Below are 20,973 nucleotides of genomic sequence, written 5' to 3' on the forward strand. Positions count from 1 at the left end.
GTATATACATCGTACACACCAATGCACACAAAATCTCTCCTTCCCTCCCTTTGGAAACGGGGGTCTTTTCACAAATCAACTAGTCCAATTTGGAACACAAGGTTTGCACATTACAATCTAAAATAAAGACGCTTTTCCCACCCATTGGTGTCATACCACTTTGATGCCTGGGAAATACCGCAGATAATTTCATTAACAATCTCTCTGGGGGGAAGAGCAGTCACACCGACGACTTTGCCATGACACCCCAGCGTTCATCTGCGAAGCACTGGGCCACTGTGCGTCTGCACACAGAGCTCGAAGGGGGGATAAAAACCGCTAGCCAGGAGGGTTACTAACTTTGCCCACAGCAGCTTACGCAGGGAAGAAACAGGGAACCATTAAACCTGTGTCTACCCGTATCTTATTTTATAGGAAACCGACTAGAAAAATGACACAAGATTAAACATCCAGGGGAGGGAGGATGGAATCATCTAGCAAAGGTTTAATCCCTCTACCTCCTGCTCATGTACAAATATCACCACCTTTTACATTGTAAGCAGCACCTGGGGGGGGGGGGGGAGGGAGATAAAACCAGTGAAGGGCACCCTCAAATTACAGCCTAATAATAAAGTTTGCCCGGCTGTGCTCAGAGTTGCTGCTGCAGTCCTGGCAGCATTAGGGGAGGATTCCCCCATCCATCCATTCCCCCCCCCCTTTTTTTGGCCCATAAAGCAGTGAAAGGGGGCGAGCTATTTGGAGAGGGGTCGATCCGAGCCTACCTTGGCATGAAGCGCTCCCGACGTCCCGCAGCGGAGAACTGCCGTGTGCCGGGTCGGGTTACAGCCGTGGGGGGAGGCGGCAGGGGCAGCAGCGCCGCTGGATCCGCGCTGCCGCTGGTCCAAGCTACCAGTGATTCACTCGCTGTCTGCAGGGCGGCAGGGGGGAAAGCGGGCGGGCGGCAGCATCATCGGCCGTGCAGCCGCTGCCGGAGCCTATGAAACCGCAGGGCTGCTCGCTCCGCGCACACGCAAAGATGGCTTTCCCCGATTTGCCAGTTTCTCTTTCGCACGGGATTAAGCCCCGGCGCTGGAGGATGGAGCATGGACAGGAGCGGGGGACAAGAAGCGAGCGAGATCCCAGCCTGGCTCGGCTACAAGGCGGAGGAGGAAGGCGGGGGGGTTATTTTACCTCCAAGTAATGCCATCACAGCGTCTCCTCCGGAGCTGAGCGGTGTGGCCTACTGGGACGAACCAATGGACTGTAATTGCGAGCTTGGGATTTCCCCCCCCTCCCCTGAGGCACTCCGATGCAGAAGAGTATTAAATCCGATTACCTGGACCACGCCAACCTTTCCGTCCTTTTCCTTCAAAGAAAACTGCAGCCTACACCCATGCAAAACTTCGGCCTCGAACTATGCAGCTGCCTAGCAACTGGAGGGGAGATACTGGAAGGGCCCAGGGGGGAAAGAAGGAAGGATTTAAAAAAAAAAAAAAAAGTCTTCCTCAAGGGAAGCAAAACCCTTCAGCCCTTTTGTAAAGGCACCAATCTCCTCCTGATCTGCATGATCTGAGGGCTTGGGAAATGCGTGTCTCCTATAATGCACCTTAATTTTAGCTATAGGATCTGTCATTGGAAGTTAATTGCCTGTATAGCTCATGAAGAAATGGTGAGTGGAGGTTTCTGCATTTCCATGCAAGGCTTCCCAGTGCAAGGAAATACTCTATTCCCAGGGTGCTTAGAATCATTTTATTGACTCCTTCTAAAGCAGCTACAGAAATATACTTCTCCATTTAATAATTTGGCTCCGTTATTCCAAAAATTAAATGTGCATGTGATGGAAACAGGCAGTGTATATTTAGAGCCCCTTTTCAGACATGGTTCTTTCCACCCGGCCCCTGTTTTACAAATGAGCAAACTGAGGCAGAATTTTCAGAAGGGCTCAGTGTTTTCAAAAAAAAAGCTCAGCTCCTATTTAGGAACCTGAATAAGTGGCCAGATTTTCAAGAGAATTTATTTTGCTGTGTCCATGGTGGGTGCTCAGCTCCACTGAAAATAGGATCTATCACACTGGATCGGACAAGGGATCCATCAGGTCCAGTATTCTGTCTCTAACAATATCCAGTACCAGATGCTGTAGAGGAAGGTGTAAGATCCCTCACAGCAAGCATCTGTGGGATAATCTGCTCCTCACATTAGGTCTGATCCAGATTTCTAAAAGCTAGAGATTGGTTTAAACCCAGAAGCATAAGGTTTAATATCCCTGCCAACGTTTGTTAATATTAACTATTATAACGTTGGATATTTTTCCTAAGCACATAAGCATCAAATCTTTTTAAATCTTGCAAAATTCTTAGCCTCACTAGCTTCCTGTGGCAATGAGTTCCACAGTAACTGGATTTCCTTTTATCAGTTTTGAATAGAAATTCTGGTACAAAGTGTCACAGTGGGAACTTCTGGTTGCTGAACACTTTTGAAAATCCCCCATTGTGGGTACTGAGCACCTGAAAGTCTCACCCAGAGAGATTAAGGCCAAAATTTTCAAGAGTGCCTTATTTTGTGGGTGCACATTATGACACACCTTAAAGAGGCCTGTTTTTCAGAAAGCGCCAAGTAGCTGCCCTCTGAAAATCAGGCCAACATAAGACATGTAAAGTTAGCCCCCCCCAAATCCCTAGTCCCTTTTGAAAATCTTGGCCTAACTGACTAGCCCAAAGTCACTCAGCAGGAGAAGACTAGGATCAAGAAAAAGGCCTTGTATGTTCCTATCCGTGACCACATACCCATTCCCTACACTACAGGCAAGTAGATTAGATTGAGGTTCTGAGTACATTGTAAGTACAGCCATGCTTTTGTAACCAATGCCCATCTTCTGACCTGGTAACAGTCACAAAAACAACAAAGACCTGTGGAGTTGTGTCCACACAGCAGATTTTCTTTCCTAATGCAACCATGTTTTAGTACTTATACCTTCCAGGCCACCCAGCTGTGTTTGTATCAATGTTGGGGTGGGGGTGGGGAACTAGGCAGCTATCCCATAGTGCCTCAACAGCAGAGAGGGAGCCTGGACGACCAGCATGCAGAGCAGGAACAGCAGCATGTTAGGCAATGCACGCTGGGAGGTTCTACCACACAGAGAACTGGCCAACCCAGTGACACTAACAGAGTTAGTGGGTCCAATCTATATTACTATTAAAAAAAAAGGTATGCTGAGACAGTTACAGGACGACAACCAAGGCCACTGGCATAATAATTGCCATGGTTACTTACAGATTACTACCCGTAGTGTACGTAGACCAAAATCATGTTTAGAGCCAACCATATTATGAAAAGAACAGGAGTACTTGTGGCACCTTAGAGACTAACTAATAAATTTGTTAGTCTCTAAGGTGCCACAAGTACTCCTGTTCTTTTTGCAGATACAGACTAACACGGCTGCTACTCTGAAACCATATTATAAACTCAGTTGTAGTGTAGACAGAGCCTAAGGGGTGGATTCTGTTTTATGCCTAAGCTTTTCTCAGCCTGGGATGTGTCAAGGAGTTGGCTCCAGCTCTCCAATTTTAAAGGCCAGCCACAAACCCTACGCAACTTAGAGATGCAACCAGGTAGCAGCATTAAGTTATCCCACTGGTGGAGAGTTCTTAATGAAACCTACGGCAAAGAACGACTGTTATAGCATAGTGGAGTTCAGCCATACCCTTTCCCTGCTCCACATGCTAGGAGAGGGTGGGGGCAGAAGCACAAAGACTGACTGCAGCACAGACACACTAGCAGAGACTTGTCCTATGCTGGGTGAATTATCTGCTGGACATTTGCCAGTAGATTATGGCCCCTTTATGCCCCACCTGAATGAACATAAGAACGGCCATACTGGGTCAGACCAAAGGTCCATCTAGCCCAGTGTCCTGTCTTCTGACAGCGGCCAATGCCAGGTGCCCCAGAGGGCATGAACAGAACTGGTAATCATCAAGTGATCCATGCCCTGTCACCCATTCCCAGCTTCTGGCAAACAGAGACTAGGGACACCGTCCCTGCCCATCCTAGCTAATAGCCATTGATAGACCTATCCTCCATGAATTTATCTAATTCTTTTTTGAACCCTGTTATAGTCTTGGCATTCACAACCTCCTCTGGCAAGGAGTTCCACAGGTTGACCGTGCGTTGTGTGAAAAAATACTTACTTTTGTTTGTTTTAAACCTGCTGCCTATTAATTTCATTTGGTGACCCCTAGTTCTTGTGTTATGAGAAGGAGTAAATAACACTTCCTTATTTACTTTCTCCACACCAGTCATGATTTTATAGACCTCAATCAGATTCCCCCTTAGTCGTCTCTTTTCCAAGCTGACAAGTCCCAGTCTTATGAATCTCTTCTCATACAGAAGCTGTTCCATACCCCTAATCATTTTTGTTGTGCTTTTCTGAACCTTTTCCAATTCCAGTATATCTTTTTTGAGATGTGGCAACCACATCTGCACGCAGTATTCAAGATGTGGGCTTGCCATGGATTTATATAGAGGCAATATGATATTTTCTGTCTTATTATCTATCCCTTTCTTAACGATTCCCAACAGTCTATTCACTTTTTTGACTGCTGCTGCACATTGAGTGGATGTTTTCAAAGAACTATCCACATTGACTCCAAGATCTCCTTCTTCAGTGGTAACAGCTAATTTAGACCCCATCATTTTATATGTATAGTTGGGATTATGTTTTCCAATGTGCATTACTTTGCATTTATCAACGTTGAATTTCATCTGCCATTTTGTTGCCCAGTCACTCAGTTTTGAGAGATCCTTTTGTAGCTCTTCACAGTCTGCCTGGGACTTAATTATATTGAGTAGTTTTGTATCTGCAAATTTTGCCACCTCACTGTTTACCCCTTTTTCCAGATCATTTATGAATATGTTGAATAGGACTGGTTCCAGTACAGACCCCTGGGGGGACACCACTATTTACCTCTCTCCAGTCTGAAAACTGACCATTTATTCCTACCCTTTTAACCAGTTACCAATCCATGAGAGGACCTTCCCTCTTATCCCATGACAGCTTACTTTGCTTAAGAGCCTTTGGTGAGGGACCTTGTCAAAGGCTTTCTGAAAATCTAAGTACACTGGATCCCCCTTGTCCTCATGCTTGTTGACCCCCTCAAAGAATTCTAGTAGATTGGTGAGGCATGATTTCTCTTTACAAAAACCAATGGTGCAAAGAGGCCTTAAATAGGCTTGAAAATCTGGTCCTCTGGCTCTGAATTTTGTAATCGTGTCATTTTCTTTGTTCCCATCTCCCATTTCAGTTTAGAGATGGGCTCGACCTGCAGAAGTTCAGATCTGGATGCTAAGTTAAACAAAGTTGAAGGGTGTATGGTTCTAAGGGTTAAAAAAGAGAACAACCAGTTGTGAAGTTTGAATCTAGATCTGAATATCAATGTTTGAAGGTGTCTGGATCTTAAGTTTTGGATTGAATTCATCTCCAGTTCTTAGCTGCACGAGAAACAACACGATTTTTAAGTACCTAACAATCTGAGCAAAGCTAGTCTGTGGTGCCAAAATAGGAGCCCTTTTCAAAACAGTGACCAAGGCTGTGCTGATGGCAAGCTTTCAAAAAAAAGTCCTTTGTGACCAGTAGCAATTTAAAACCTAAACCAAAGTCTTAAAAACTTAATGTATTCAACCTGTTTCTCCCTGACAGATAAACACCCACAAGGTAAGTTATTGCTGTTACCAGTTGGAACGATAAGATATTAAAGCATTACTAACATAAATAATTTACTATTTATCTAGTACTATACATGGTGAGCTCTACCAGATGTCAAGTCAGCATCAGATGCTGAGTATCTCTGTTGCCATTTAAAGTTTTACAATAGTCTTTAGGGAAGGTAATATTAACTCAAGCCATCTCTTATGCAGTATAACTCCGCAAAATGCCATTTCAATGCTTAACCTTCATTCATCTTCACAGCCATTTCTAAAGGAATTGCGTGTTCTTTGTATCCTCCAGGAAATTATGTGCAACTGTTTTTAAAAATACATACATGAAACTGATTCTCCTCTCATCCCTGCATAAATCAGAAGTAATGCCATTGAAGTCAGTGGCGTTACAATGATGTGAGGGGAGAATAAACTGCTCCCATTTTGATTCCTCTTTACACAGCAAAATAAGACTGGAAAAAAATTTAAAAAAACAAAATACCCAACAGTAATGAAGGAACTCACCTGGCTAGCTGACAAAATGCATGTAGGTCCTCCTGTAGCGATGAAGGACAGCTGCCTCTGAAGCCACAATAGCTCCTTCTGAGACTGTTTCAATAACTCCTCCATATCACTTGGCTTCTGACCGATCAGCCCTTCCTGTATGAGAAAAATGTTCTTCAATAGCTGTTTTGTAATGCACAGTGATGGCAACGTACAATTTATCATCACTGGATTTCTAGGTAAACAATAACATCTGCCAGAGTAAAGTATCTATATTTATGCATTTGAAATATTAAGGATCAGTAAACCAAGAAGGAAAAAATGTTCCTGCTGCATCATACCTGAGTTGATTTTTATATTATAGACAGTCTTGTACTGTATAGCATCCACATAAAGGATAAAGATTGTACAATAAAAATAATTCAGAAAGCACATAAGATTGGAATTTCTTTGTCCTTAATTTAGAATTGTCTGTCTTGGGGGGGGATATCCCAGTGGTTTTAGCATTGGCCTGCTAAAACCAGGGTTGTGAGTTCAATCCTTGACGGGGCCATTTAGGGATCTGGGGCAAAAATCAATCTGGGGATTGGCCCTGCTTTGAGCAGGGGGTTGGACTAGATGACCTCCTGAGGTCCCTTCCAACCCTGATATTCTGTGATTCTATATCACAGACTTCTGCCATCTAAAAAGTTGATACATTGCTTATGGCATAAGAAACTCAAAATCCTAATGTTCTTCTAATGCATTAACTCATTCTACTTAAATGATGGTGATGCAATTGCTGGGACCAATAATCAGGTTAGGGATTGTAATTCCTGTGCATGGAAGCAAATCATTCAAGAACTGGTTAGGTTGGGAACCAAAGCTTTGATAAATCCATGGTCCAGTATAATAATGCAAAACAAGGTAGAAGGCTGGGATGGAAAATTTAGAGACAGAAAACAAGATGGCTGACTCAGCAACCTTTCATCAATGTTCATGTGAAGGATATCTCATTACACAATGCATTGTGAGTATACTGACATTAGTGATTTTACAGTAGATTAAAAATGCTGGCAGAGCAGGATAGAAACTTTAGTCAATATGTATTATCTGAAGGTTTTTCCGCCCCAATGTTTGTTATGAGAGCCATAATTTAAAATTACAGAGATACCAATCAGACTATTAATCCAGAGTACATCCATTAATGAAAGTCTGAACTCAGGGCCAATCCAGAGCATTGTGAATTCAAACCCAAATTGGCTTAGCTTGCAAAATATTTATTGTTAATGGGCTCCTGTCTTTTGCTGCACTTGCTTTAGTAAACCATAGAGATACAGGCTATATTATAACTCACTCTCTATTTAATGATCAAATAGTATCTGGACTTCCTCAAAGTTTTAAAATACTCTAATTTGGCTTGGACTATCATCTCCAACAAATGAGGACTCTTAGCTGGCAGACGTGAGGATTAGATTTCCATAATAAGAGCACTGTAAAAAACGGTGGACAAAATATAGACATTTTTCCCTCTCTAGAAGTAGTAGTGCATTTTCTTTAGTCCTGCTAGAGATTCCAGCTGGTAGAAGCAGACCAAGCAGAGACTGCTGCACTGGGGAGAGGGTAAAATAGGGCAAAGCCAGGGCTACCTCTTTCTGGCACCTCCCTTGACCCAGAACTATGTAGGGAAGCCCCACCTTACTCTCAGGGCACAAGGAACCTGGCAGTGCTTCCCCTTCTGCCCTACCATGTGGCTTTCGAGGACAAAGAGGAGCCAGTCAGAGACTCCAGCCAGTAGGAACAGGAACAGGCAAAGCAGGGACCTTTGGACATTCCAGCAGAACCATAGAATGTTTTCCGGCATTCTCTACCCTGTGCTGATTGGCTTTTTTGCACCAACCTCCCCACATCCTCAGTCGCTTCACCTCAGCTTCACTCCACACTTGCCCCGTCCTGCTCAGCCCCTTTCCCTTTCCACCTAACTGATTCCACCCTAAGTCAACCCACCCACCCACCAGAAATACTGTGGAACTAATGTGCCACCATCATCTCGTTCACGCTGCTTGTGTGTTAGACCCCCTTCCCCTACTCTGTGCAGGAGCGGCGCCAGGGATTTTGGCGCCCTAGGCGGGGGTCCTTCCGCGTTCCTGGTCGTCGTTGGCAATTCTGCGGCGGGGGGGTCCTTCCACGCTCCCAGTCTTCGGGGCACTTCGGCAGCGGGTCCCGGAGCGAGTGAAGGACCCACCGCAGAATTGCCGCCGAAGACCCGGAGCGCAGGAGGACCCCCCGCCGCCGAATTGCCGCCGAGGGTGGCAAAATGCCACCCCACAAAATCCTGGTGCCCTAGGCGACCGCCTAGGTCGCCTAAATGGAAGCGCCGGCCCTGACTCTGTGTCTGTCTTGTCTATTTAGATGGCATTGTCTCATTACTTCTTTGTACTCCCCCGGTCTGTCAGTATCCATCTGTTGTCTCTCATATTATACATAGGTTGTAAGCCCCTGGAGCAGGCACCGTCCTTTTGTTCTGTATCTGTACAACACCTAGCACAATGGGGTCCCAGTTCATGGCTGGGGCTCCTAAGTGCTACTGTAATACAAACAAACAAGTAACAGTCTTGCAAAAGTCTACCTACCCCCTCACGTGATGGAATAATATTTTAGTTGGGGCAAGTAAAAGGTCTTAAGTATTTGCATTATAATAATTATTTTGGAGATTGTAAGCCTGGGGCAGTAATTATAGTGGTAATTTTGTAAGGCTGGCTTTGACCGCTGTTATTCTCAAGTCTTACCATCAACTTTCTTCCTGAACATAATATACAAATTGGTATCAGTTTGTCTTGAATTGGGAATTGTGTAACAACACTTACTGGTGTGATGTGTATACAGGGGAAAGAGTAATAGGATTACCCTGGGACAGCAGGTACTGTGCCCTGCGCTGTACAGGCACAAAACAAAATGGTCCCTATCCCCTGCATTTTACAATCTAAGACCTACAGCAGAGAACAGAACTATTGGATACATATGTTGAATGTCTGATCTTCGAGTGGTGCAGGTTTTACTTTTCAGGTATAACATTCTTGGTCATCCCATCTCTACGCTCTACTCAGGACTTCTGTTATCCACTTCTGGAAAATCTAACAATGTTCTCTCCAAGAGCCCTTCTCCACTCCCCAAGTTTTGTCTCTTCACTGCAGTTTGATGTCTTCAATCACTGTGCTATCTGACAATACTTAAGCCCCTCAAGCACAGAACTTGTCTTATTTAACTGTAAAGCCCCAAGCATGCTAAGTAATACATGGTAATAAAACTGTGCATCCTGACAGTCTCGGTAAGATATGGAGTGAGCCAGCATGTCCAGCAAGGAACCCCCACCCCCACCCCCTGCCAACTTTAAGCTAACATGTTTTGCTTCCCCAAGGCTTCATTCTTGAAGTGCAAGGTGCACTGTTGATAAGAAATGAAAACGTTTTTGGATAAACAGAAAACTTTTCTCTGGGCTGCTTGAGTGAGTCTTCAATCCCGGGCCATGATCTCATGCACAGAGCACTAGACTGGCAGTCAGGAGACCTGGTCAGGTATCTATGACCAGCTCTGCCACTGACCTGCTTGGTGGGAAAATTACTTCACTTTTCTATGTCTTCATTTCTCCTCCAACTCATCTGTCCTGTTTATTTATACTGTAATCTCTTTGGGGCAGAGTCTGTCTCTCACTATGCATTTGTATAGCCCCTAGCATAGTGAGGCCTCCAACACATTACTATATTATAAAAAACTACCTAAGCAGAGAGCTAACTCCCTGCATATTATTAATAAGATGAGGTCTGTGCATTCTCACATAACTTAGCATGTTGAAGTATCAAAATAAAACAAAATATATTTAACTCTGAGCAAAAATGAACCAATTATATTCTTCCTGCTTGGTTATAGTGTCACTGTGAACAAGACCCTTTTCAGTTCACAATAGAGGTGGATTTATATTTACCCTCAAGCACCCTAGTCGGTTTTTGAGCTCTTCACACTCCACTTGCAGCAGGCGGATCTCCAGATCTTTGATACCATGGGAATGATGGTTAGTGTTTGGAGGTTGCAAGGACTTCACATTCACTGAGCGTGTTTTGTGCTTTAAAGGAAACGTTTTGGTAGTAGTTCTTGAGGCGGTGGAGGATGATGAAGAAGCTGAAGGACTTCTGTCCTGGTAAAAAGGAAGACACACTGCATGTTATGACCATGGCAGTTTTCACTCTTTTTGCTGTAGTTGTGTCTGGGAAGAGAATGTGGTTTGATTTCATTAACAGTGTGAAAAGCATATTTTATTCCTCTCCCATAACTCAAAAACGGCTCAGTAGATTTTGCTCAATCTTTTAAAAAATGTTTCACTAGAGCCAAGAACCAAGTATGGAACATTTCAGCCTAGAAAGCGAGTTCTGTAGAAATTTATAAGTGTGTAATAATAGAGAGTTTAAATGGAAACAATTTTGCAATCTTAACTATGGTAGATGGATGGGTGGTATTAGGGCCTGATCCAAAGCTCACTGAAGTCAAAAGGAGTCGTTCCATTAACTTCAGGGGCCTTTGGATCAAACCCATATTCAGCAAATACCTTTATTTTTTTTAATTATTCACAACCCCCACCAAAAAAATAAAACCCCACCTTCATTTAACATTAGTTAAGGTTGCTCTCAGCAATAAACTAAACCATAAAAAATTAGGACATACAAAGACAAGAATTAAAAGGATGCAATAAAGTCAAGTGCACTCAAGTTAGAAAAGGCCAGAAATAATGTCGCCTGTGGAACCTTGATCCGGCCCACTTTGTATATACATTATGATATAGCCTTTTACATGCAGAAGTGATTACAAGTGAAAAAGTTTGGTGTAAGTTATTTGCCCTGCATCACATTGGAATTTGGTGGCAGAAGCAAGGATAGTATCCAAGTCTCCAGGGTGACATTCAGCTGCCCGAACCGTAAGACCATCCTTTCTCTTCCTGCAATCACTACACACCTTCCAACTTCTCAACAAATAAGGCAGGGGGTCCTACAGATAACAGACTCCTTCACTACCAGGGCCAGATTAACCATTAGGCTAATAAGACTATAGCCTTCGGCCCTCCTACTGGTCAGGCAGAGGGCGCGTCCGGGGCCAGGTGAGTGGGGAGTGAGCTTGCTCATGTAGCCCTGTTGGAGTGCTCCTGCCAGCAAGAAAGGCAAAATAGCCCCCTGTGGCTTGGAAGGAGCTCAGTCGGCAGCCTGCTGCCTCTCCCCAGCTCCAGGCACCAAGCGCGTGCCTGGGGCAGCAAGCCGCGGGGGGTCCACCGGTCCTGCGGCTTTGGTGGCAATTCAGTGGCGGGTACGCCAAAGGCATGGGACCGGCAGACCTCCCGCAGGCATGCCGCTGAATCCGCGTTACCAGCGGACCTCCCCCAGGCATGCCGCGGAAGCCTGTCTCACTGCCGTGCTTGGGGTGGCAAAATACATAGAGCCACCCCTGGCTCCAGGAACACACTGCCAGGTATCCGGTTTTAAACCTTATTTTTTATTCAGGCCCCACATTAGCAAGATTGTGCACACATGATGAGAGAGAGGATTTTGCATCTGCAGCATTTAAAATAGTCTGGGGTTTTGTATGTGGTTGTGGTGGTTTGTGGGTGTTTTTTAATATATATCACATAGTGGCAACATTAAGTTCCCTTAAAAAACAGTAGGGTAATGTTTATTTCTGGGATATAGAGGTTCCCTGTGTTTTAAACCCAAGTAATTCCAACAGTTGCATTATTTGTTAGTATCTGTAGTCTTTTTACAGCTGTTTATTACATTTAACCTAACCTATGAGTAAACTCATTTAAAAAATAAAACAAACTGTGCCAGAAATTCATATGCATCCTGCAGTTTCATCCACTCAAGACTGTCATTAAAATTAATGGGAACTTTGACTGGGCGAGGTCTGCAGGATTTGGATCTGTTACTTTATATACAAGACTTTCCTGGTGAAAGAATATTCTCTCCAAAAAGCTGGCTTGCTGCTGCCAAGATTACTGCAGCACTAACTGTTATGAACTACTCTGCACCTGCATACCAAGGCTGAAGTCTCTGAAAGAGCAATACGAAGGAGAGCACTAGCATGGAGAGGATTAAGTACTTTATTCCAGAGCCTCTGGTCATAATTTTCAGCTCTCTACTCTGCAAGTGCAATCTGCAAACTGAGGCCCTGATCTTGTGGTTGGATCGACAAAAGTGCACAGAGATTTGTCATCACCAAACTCCAGATGCTGAAGGCACCCTAAAACAAGACATCCTGGTCTAGGTGGTCAATAAGAAATCTCTCTGGATAAATGATTAAAAGGACGATAAACTAAGCTTCCTCCATAGCTTCTCGCAAGTCCAGTTTTGGGTTAGGGTGGGATTTCCAGAAGTGCTGCATTAATCTTCCTCTCCTCTCATTGAATCCATGGGAATTTTGCCATTGACCTGAATAGCAGCAAAATCAGGCTAAAGGTAAGCACTTCTGAAAATCCCAGCGTTTATCAAAAGAATGGGGGAAATTTTGCAAATGTGTGGGAGCAAACTACTCCAATTGGATTGACTGCTCTTCTTGGAGTCATGTTATCTGCTATTCATGAATATTGAAACTACAACGCCCGGCATTCACAAAGCTGTTTATATTTCCCAGGAGCCTCCCAAATGCATACCAGAAATGCATTATTAATTATTCACTTGTTTCTCATTCATCCAATCAGGGAGCAGAAGACAATACCACCTGACTAATCACAAGGTACAAATGATGGGAGAACCCAGCGGAGATTTAAAGAAAAGAAAAATGCCTGCATTTGTAGAATTTGATTCATTAAATGAACTTGACGAGCCTGAACGATTATTACAGATATCAATCAATTTACCACTTGATGGCACCATAGTGCTGCTATGGGGGGAGGGATAGCTCAGTGGTTTGAGCATTGGCCTGCTAAACCCAGGATTGTGAGTTCAATACTTGAGGGGGCCACTTAGGGATCTGAGGCAAAAATCAGTACTTGGTCCTGCTAGTGAAAGGCAGGGGGCTGGACTCAATGACCGTTCAAGGTCCCTTCCAATTCTATGAGATAGTTATATCTCCATATATTATTATTATTACTGGTTCACTGTTTCTGTTCCACCTAGCATTCTGCCATATCCCAACACCTGCAGCATTGCAATTACCTATTTTGCTGGTGCCTTCAGATATGCACGTCATTCTGGTTCATGGCTCCCTGCTATGTCACTTGTCAAGTGCCATCATTCCAATGGAACACTGTCATGTTCTGCCACAGCAAAAACAGTGCAGTCCTGTTATGCAGTTAAATACCAATGACTGAGGCTCTGGGGTGGAAACAGTTGTCCCCACCCTGAGGCTAGAGTACTGATACGCTGCAATAAGGGCTTTACACTGGTACGCCTCTGGTCCAGATTCTGCCACTTTTATTCCTTGCCAGTCCCGGTGGTCTCAGTGCGGTTACTTGTGGCATAAGCTTGAGTAACGATACTGGAATATGGCCCACTGATTAGAGGCTGATTTGGCAGAGTAGCATTCATTGTCACCCAATATGCAAAGGTGCTGTGTTTGGAGTCCTTGGTCTCCCATTTACCCCCAAGGCCCCTTTACACTGCTCTAGCAAAGTGGTGTTAAAGGTGCCTTATTGTAGTTAAGAATTAGCATCCCTGGGTTGTAGGCAACCAGAATTTTCTGGATATCCAGAAAAGTCCAGTAGCCGAGTACATCATGTACCAAGACTTTTTTAGTGTATAGTCTGGGGCAGATATACCATAAGTATTAACTAGTCTACCAGAAGCATAGGCCCACTAGTCATCCTCACAGAAGAGGTACTTTATGTAAGGAGCAGCACTCCGGGAACCCAGCATGATCTTAACATGAGCGCCTTACACTAACATGCCTGTCTGCTCTTCCTTCTCCCCAACCAAAACTAAATAAATGAAGAGAAAATACTGACTCACAAAAGCATGCAGTAAATGAAGGTGTTCAGATACCATGGAGAGGAGAACGGTAAGAGAACCTGAAGAATATAAAATGAAACAAAAAAAATCTGACCGTAGCCTTTGATCTACCAGCTCATAAAATAAAACAAAGCTAATCTTGACTCTCTCATTCTTAATATAGGAAACTACCTCATTTCTCTCACATCTTTACACTTTAAATCTGGAAGAGTTTAAGGTTATTTGGAGATGCCTAAAATTCTTCTCTTATGCTTGGCATTGTACATATCAAGTAGTTACCTATTCCAAAATCTGCTTTTCATCTCCCACCCCTTCACTTATTGTAGCATAAAAGGGGTTTCCTTAGCCACCTTTTTGCATATTCCAACAGAACAGGGCCTTATACTATCAGTGTGAGCAAAACATTTCATTCCACAAAGAACCCTTCGCTGAAAGCAATTGCAGCAGTGTCCTCTAGTGCTCAGCTCAATTGTATGCACTCAGCAACTAAGTCTTCCAGTAAAGCACAACATGGGATCAAGGAAGGCAAAGTCCATAAGTGTAAAAAATAGAATAAATAAGTCTGAGACAGTGGAACAGTGTAGTTAAAAAGGAAAAGACATTAAAATCTTTCATCTTTTTCAGCTCGAGAGCTGCTCAGGATTGAAATGTTATGGACACTGAAATCTCATTCAACCCTTGAGAAAAGGGTCCTTTCAGGTCCGTGTAAGCATGAGGAGAGTTCAGACTGAAGGGGACCATTTGTATTTGGTTTTACAGGTGGGAAAAACTTATTACTTTTAATATTAGAGAATAATTTACACACCCCTTTGGTACCCTTGTGGGCATTCTTACTTCACACCCAACCATTGCAGGTTCAGGCCTTACTGCCTGGAGTTTTACTTGCTGTTAATGGATCTTGGAATATGAAGACGCATCATCCCCCTAACCAGGTCTAAACATTTCTGTGACCAGCCCTGTATGCTCAGTTAAATAAAGCACAATTAGAATCCATTAAGGGGTTGTGAGTGGGGGAACAAGCAGCTACATAATTCGTGTGTCTGCACAAAACATAATTAGTATCCATATTCCAACAATGGCCAGTAACAGTGCAGTGGCTCCAGTGGTAGCCAGGGCTTAAGCACTATTTACCAGCTTGTCATGAAAACCTGCTCACTGAGGTTTTTGTGACATGGTGATAGAAACACCTGAGTTCTGGTCTACCGTACTAGCTTAGCACCAGTGCATTGCTGGCAGTTGCTGGGACAAAGCAATTCATTTCTCTAGTACTGGCAAAGCCTAAGTGCAAGGCAGAGAGTTTAACCTGAACTAGCTTTAATACCAATAAAATAGCCAGTTACAATCTGTGTCATTATCAGTGAATAAAATTAAAATGTCTGGAAATTACAGTGGCATTGGTAGTAACTTCCATAGTTAAGGTTTCACTGAAATTTACACTTAAAGCAGGTAAAATTCTTCTGTTTCTCAATTTAACAGATTAATTTTGTCTCCGTGTTTAACATACGGACTCTCCAGGGGAAAACTGAATTTTCTGTCTTTTTTGTGGTAAAATATTTACAACTTTTGCAGTGCAATCATTTTAAAAATCCCCCCTTTTTGAAAGTTTGCCCTTTCTTCTACATATTTTTCTAGCAGTTGCTCTAACTACAACAACCAAGCCCCGACAGCCTTCCCAAATACCAAATTTCTCTTTCCCCTCTCCCGCCCTCACTCTGATAATAATAGTTCAGATACAAGCCAGTTTAACCTTTTCAAATAAAGCACATGACAAGTCATCTCCTCTAGTCAGGATTAGAGCTGGTCATATATGTTCAACCAGCCATTTTCCATCAGAGAACACTGTTTTGAAGTCAAAATGCTTTGTGAAATTTTGCCAAAATTTCTTTTAGGAGAAAAAAAAATTCTGACAATGTCAAAAGTGCTGTTTTGACATCTTGGAATTGAACTTTTTGATTTTTTATTTCAAAACTACTTTTCTTTTTGATTTTTTTATATTAAATAATATAAAATTTAAAATTTGTAATATCAAATTAAAATGGTCAATTTTGTCAAAATAAAATATTTCAATCAACCCAAAATTAAATTTTGTTCGGAATTTTCTTTTGCAGAAAATTTCAAATGTTGGGGGGGGGTTTCATTCCTTATTGGAACAAAGACAAACGCAGACCTCTCAAAATCCTTCATGAAACCGAGTTTCCATCCTCTGCACAGCTCTAGTCAGGATAAACAAACTGAATTTTGCCAGCTGCCCTGGCTCCATTGCTTGGATACTTTCAATCCATTTTCCTCACAATGGCCTCCTAAGCCAGCCATTCACCATAGCTGCAGGGCCAGATTGAACAAGGCCTGGGGCTAATGTTTTTCAGAGGCCCCCTTTCCTTAACGTGATAATAATGAAAGCAATAAAGTACCCAGGATAATTTTTTTATTAAGGCAAGTTTGCTTCACAGCTGGTAATGGGTGTAGTCTCAAAGTCTCAATGTAATGAAAATATTTGGGAAGATATTACGCAGATCTTTGACATACAAAAAGTTGATGGTTTCAGTAGCACTCTTTCTCTTCATGTCACAATATCTTATAAATGCTAGAAATTGATACATTTTGGCAAAAAACGGAGACTCTAGATCATTCAGGAAAGTGTCGAGGAACACCCGAGTGCATGTTTTCATCTCCTCTTCACTTCATGCTTGATCAAGAGATGTAAGGAAGCCAAATCTTGTGGATAGTTCAGCATAGCATTTATATCTACTTAATTCATAATTTTGCTTGTCGAGAATAATATAAAATCTCTCAACTTTGAATTTCCTTCTTCCTCAAAGTTTCATGTCACTTTTGCCATCTGGAAATTTGCGCGTTACAATACGTTTGTGTTCTTCACAATAGGACTCATCAGCATCACTTCCCAATTCTTTTTTCTTGCTCCTCAAATTCGTCAAACTGAGACTATAAGCTTGTGACAAACTCTTGCAAGGAAGTCAGCAAATTAAAAGCAACAACAAGATCCAGGCTTGGCTTTTGAAGCTTTTCACTAGTTTTGACAAACTTTTCTAGTATCAAATTCCATAAGATACTCATAAGTACAGCTCCCAGTCAGTACATTTTCTTGTACAATGATCGTGCTTCCCTTCGAGTTTTACTGTTTGCCTCAGCATTATCCATGGTTTCTTTCAAACAATGTTGACTGCCCTCATAGTTCACTATAATTGATTTACAAGATTCAGCATGACAATACCATCTCGTATCTGACAGAATTTTTAGGACAAGGAAAGTTCCTTGTTCACTCTTGGTAAGATTGTTTCACAGAAGCTGGCATCAGCTGGGGCAATGCCTCAAAAAAAAGACAAAAAAAACCCCAAAACAAAACAACCCCAAACATCGTTTTTGAACAAAACTGAAAAAAGTTTGTAACTTCCATGCAAGAATCAACTCTGCAAGTTCCAACTTCAGAGAATGAACTCTACATGGCATGTACACAGTTAGTGGATTTAGTCTTTTGTTCTGAGCTTGAAGACCTTCATACTTTCTAGGCATGTTGCTTGCATTATTGTATGACTGATCTTTGCAGTTTTCATTAGCAATGTCATTTGCTTCCAATAAAAGGATTTCACAGTCTGGAAGAGTGACTTGCCCATGTGGCTTTCAATCAGTATAAACCCAATGAAACACTTACATATGGCACCATGTAAGCAGGATCATCAGACAACAGATAACTGATTAAATCAGTGATATCAGGAATTGAAATCTAGTATCAAAAAGAGTAGTATTTTGCCCGTTTGGCTTCAATTACAATAAATTTAAAAAAAAACCTTACGTCCCATTAGCTCAATGAACTCATCACAGATCGTTTTCAACAAGTAGGATTTAATATGCTCACTTAAAAACAGATCTAATTCGGCAATGGCTTCAAGAATATGTAGGTAATTTCTGTTCTGAGGAGAGCTGATAACTTCCTCCCTTCCTCTAAATGCTAAACCACATTCAGCAGGAAGCTTACCAGAGGTCATAATATGCCGTAAAACTTCCTTCCGTAAACAGTTTGGATTAGAAGTAGCTGTACCGTCACCCTGTTGATGCAATTGTCACACTGTCTGGAGTGGTTCACAACCATGACTGCCAACCTCAGGGCAGACTGTCAAAAAGCAGGGTAGATACCCCAAACTGGTGGTATGATTTATAACTAGATTTCACCAACCTAGTAACAAATGTGAACTTGTGAAGTACTGTGACAGTCTCACCTCAGAGTCACAGACAGTCCCCTTGGGCACGCCAGTCAATCTTGCCACCCAGGCAAGCTGGACTTAGTGATAAATGGTCACTTGCACCAAAGATAACAAAATATTCAGGTTGCTTCCAAGCCCCAAGAGACCAGTCACTTACCCCAGGTCAATTTGTACCTTGGATCTCACACCAAAGACAATGCTTGTAGCCAATGCTTCAGTAAACTAAGAATTTATTATCTCGGAAAAAGAACAGTTATTTACAGTTTAAAGCAGGCAACATATATACTGTACACAAGTGAGTTACAGTCTATTATTCCAAAAGGTAACAGGATTGTAGTAATCTGTCAGCACTGAATGTCTTTTAGGGCTAGCCCAGTTTGACCTTGTGGATCTCTGCTTTTGTTTCCGATCTGCAACCCTGTGGGAGTCCAAACAGCAAAGGAGATGAAAAATTTTCATGTCAGTATCTTTATTTCCCTCTTCCAGAATCCAAATTGATAGGACAAGCCCTTCTTCATGTAGCAAGGTCTTTGTATAGTGATGTTCCACAATGGCCCACTTCGTTTTGATCGTCCTCCTTGATGGGTGGGGGAACCACTCCTCCTGCCTGAGTTCACAAGTTCAGAGCAGGCATTCTTACAGTTATAAAGCAAAACTTAAGCCTGGTCCCCACTAAGCCCCCACTTCGGACTAAGGTAAGCAAATTCAGCTACGTTAATAACGTAGCTGAATTCGAAGTACCTTAGTCCGAACTTACCGCAGGTCCAGACGCGGCAGGCAGGCTCCCCCATCGATGCCGCGTACTCCTCTCGCCGAGCTGGAGTACTGGCGTCGACGGCGAGCACTTCCGGGATCGATCCGGGATCGATTTATCGCGTCTAAACCAGATGCGATAAATCGATCCCAGAACATCAATTGCCTGCCGCCGGACCCTCCGGTAAGTGTAGACGTACCCTTACATATAGCATGGGATACAGACATTACAAGTAAGATTAATGCACTTACAAGCATTTTATAGAATCTAAACACTGACACATGCTTACAAGTCTAACACCTATCTTGATCAATACTAACATACGGGTGAGCTGGTCTGGTTTCCAGCTGTGAATTTGTCAGTGCTCAGCTGACACCTACAGCCATGGCAAGAGCTGGCACCTGGTTTACCAGCGACACAGCGATTCTTGCCTTGAAAACATGCTAGCCATGCAAATGTGGCATTGTGATGTTCCACACTGTGTTCCCTGAGAACAAGTCTTCTTCTTTGCTTTTCTCCAGTCAGAAAAGTCTGGGGTTATGAAGGTGCTATAGGGGATGAAAAAAGTTTGCATCCGAAACAGAATACTGCTTCTGTGGATTTAGAACCAATGCCTCTGATAATGCTCTCCTCTAAATGGAGTTTTTGTTAGAAAAGTAGAGCTGAGAGAGACAATTTCTGACGTTTTACTGCTGCTTGGAAGCTACGAATTTATCACTGTGATTCTGGAAATAGAGCAGATCTTTCCCAATACACTGGGTGCGAAACTCCTCTATTATCAAAGAAGGACATTTAACTGGATCTTGTTTGATGCTAATGGCAACAGTATCCTCTTTATCACTGCTATTCTATCCAACTTTGGTACGGACATGTAGTAGGAAAAGTGGGTCATCCTTTTCATCATCACTTTTGTCCTGGATTTCAGGAATTCTTGCATTTTCTTCTGCACTCTCCTGAGGGCACAAGTCAATATCCAGCTCTTCACTTTGATCATCATTTGCGAGATGATTCTGAAGCAGTACTAGCAGAGGAATAGTAAATTCGGGTAACTTGCTTACAATTTTCTCTTTCTAACTTAACTTTCCTTTTTGCTGCTCTGCTTGGAAACTGTAGACCGGACATCCCATTGAAGCAAGATTAAAACACTACTAAGGAAGTACTGTGCAGTGCTGTCATTAGCGACCTTTATGCTTCCTTATATGCATGCCCCTTCTCCCTCTCCCATGCCCTGGGAGTTCACCATGGAGTCCCAATCTGATAAAGCTCTTTGTGATTCATCAGGACAGAGCTTTCCCTCTGGCAAACCATGGAAATTCATCACACACAGAGGCTGCCTCAGCTGTGGAATTCAGAGCTAGAACTCTGCCTGTGAGTGTCCCCCTCTCTCTGGCGCTGGCTGCCAACTTCCTATCTGCAAACTCAACACATGAAAATTTCCAAACTAGAACATAAAGATCCAAAATGAACAGCACAAAGTGGGAAGAATGCTACTCACAATACCACAGAGAAACGTTTGGAGTAAGACAAAATCCTTATTTCCAAAATCACCGTAGAGATGAAGAGGAAACATCTCCTAGTGAGACCTGTTACACCGGCGCAAACCTTACACATGGAGCAAACAAGAGAATGGAGAACACGTACAGAGGAGCTACATACACTGCTCCTCAACTGTCCTTTATTAGGGCATAGCTTACCCGCCAAGGATGCAAAGGGGCTCTCAACTAAAAGTCAGGAGTCAGTCTATATTAATCCTTCCATTCCCAAAAGTTAGTCATCATTTTTAATGTGTATGGATCAGGTGGCTGGCATGTAAAAACTCCAGTGCCTGCCAACGCACACTGCACATGGCAGGAAGTGTGCC

General features: G+C 42.9%; 1 protein-coding gene across 3 annotated transcripts in view; it reads right to left on the reverse strand.

Moving 5' to 3' along the window:
- The window catches only part of RIMBP2 (RIMS binding protein 2), a 302,398-nt gene extending 296,117 nt beyond the window's left edge, over nucleotides 1-6,281 (reverse strand). The window contains exon 1 of one of the 3 annotated variants that reach the window (XM_029912642.1): nucleotides 6,196-6,281. The gene's annotated coding sequence lies outside the window, so the exon portion shown is untranslated. Of the gene's footprint in view, nucleotides 1-1,315; nucleotides 1,379-6,195 lie in introns of those variants that run through there. The other 2 variants (XM_029912641.1, XM_026656926.1) reach the window with 2 other exon arrangements.
- Between the last annotated feature and the right edge of the window lie 14,692 nt (nucleotides 6,282-20,973).

Source organism: Terrapene carolina, unplaced genomic scaffold (assembly GCF_002925995.2).
Source record: "Terrapene carolina triunguis isolate 2854851 unplaced genomic scaffold, T_m_triunguis-2.0 Scaffold234, whole genome shotgun sequence".
In the NCBI taxonomy this organism is placed as follows: domain Eukaryota; kingdom Metazoa; phylum Chordata; order Testudines; family Emydidae; genus Terrapene; species Terrapene triunguis.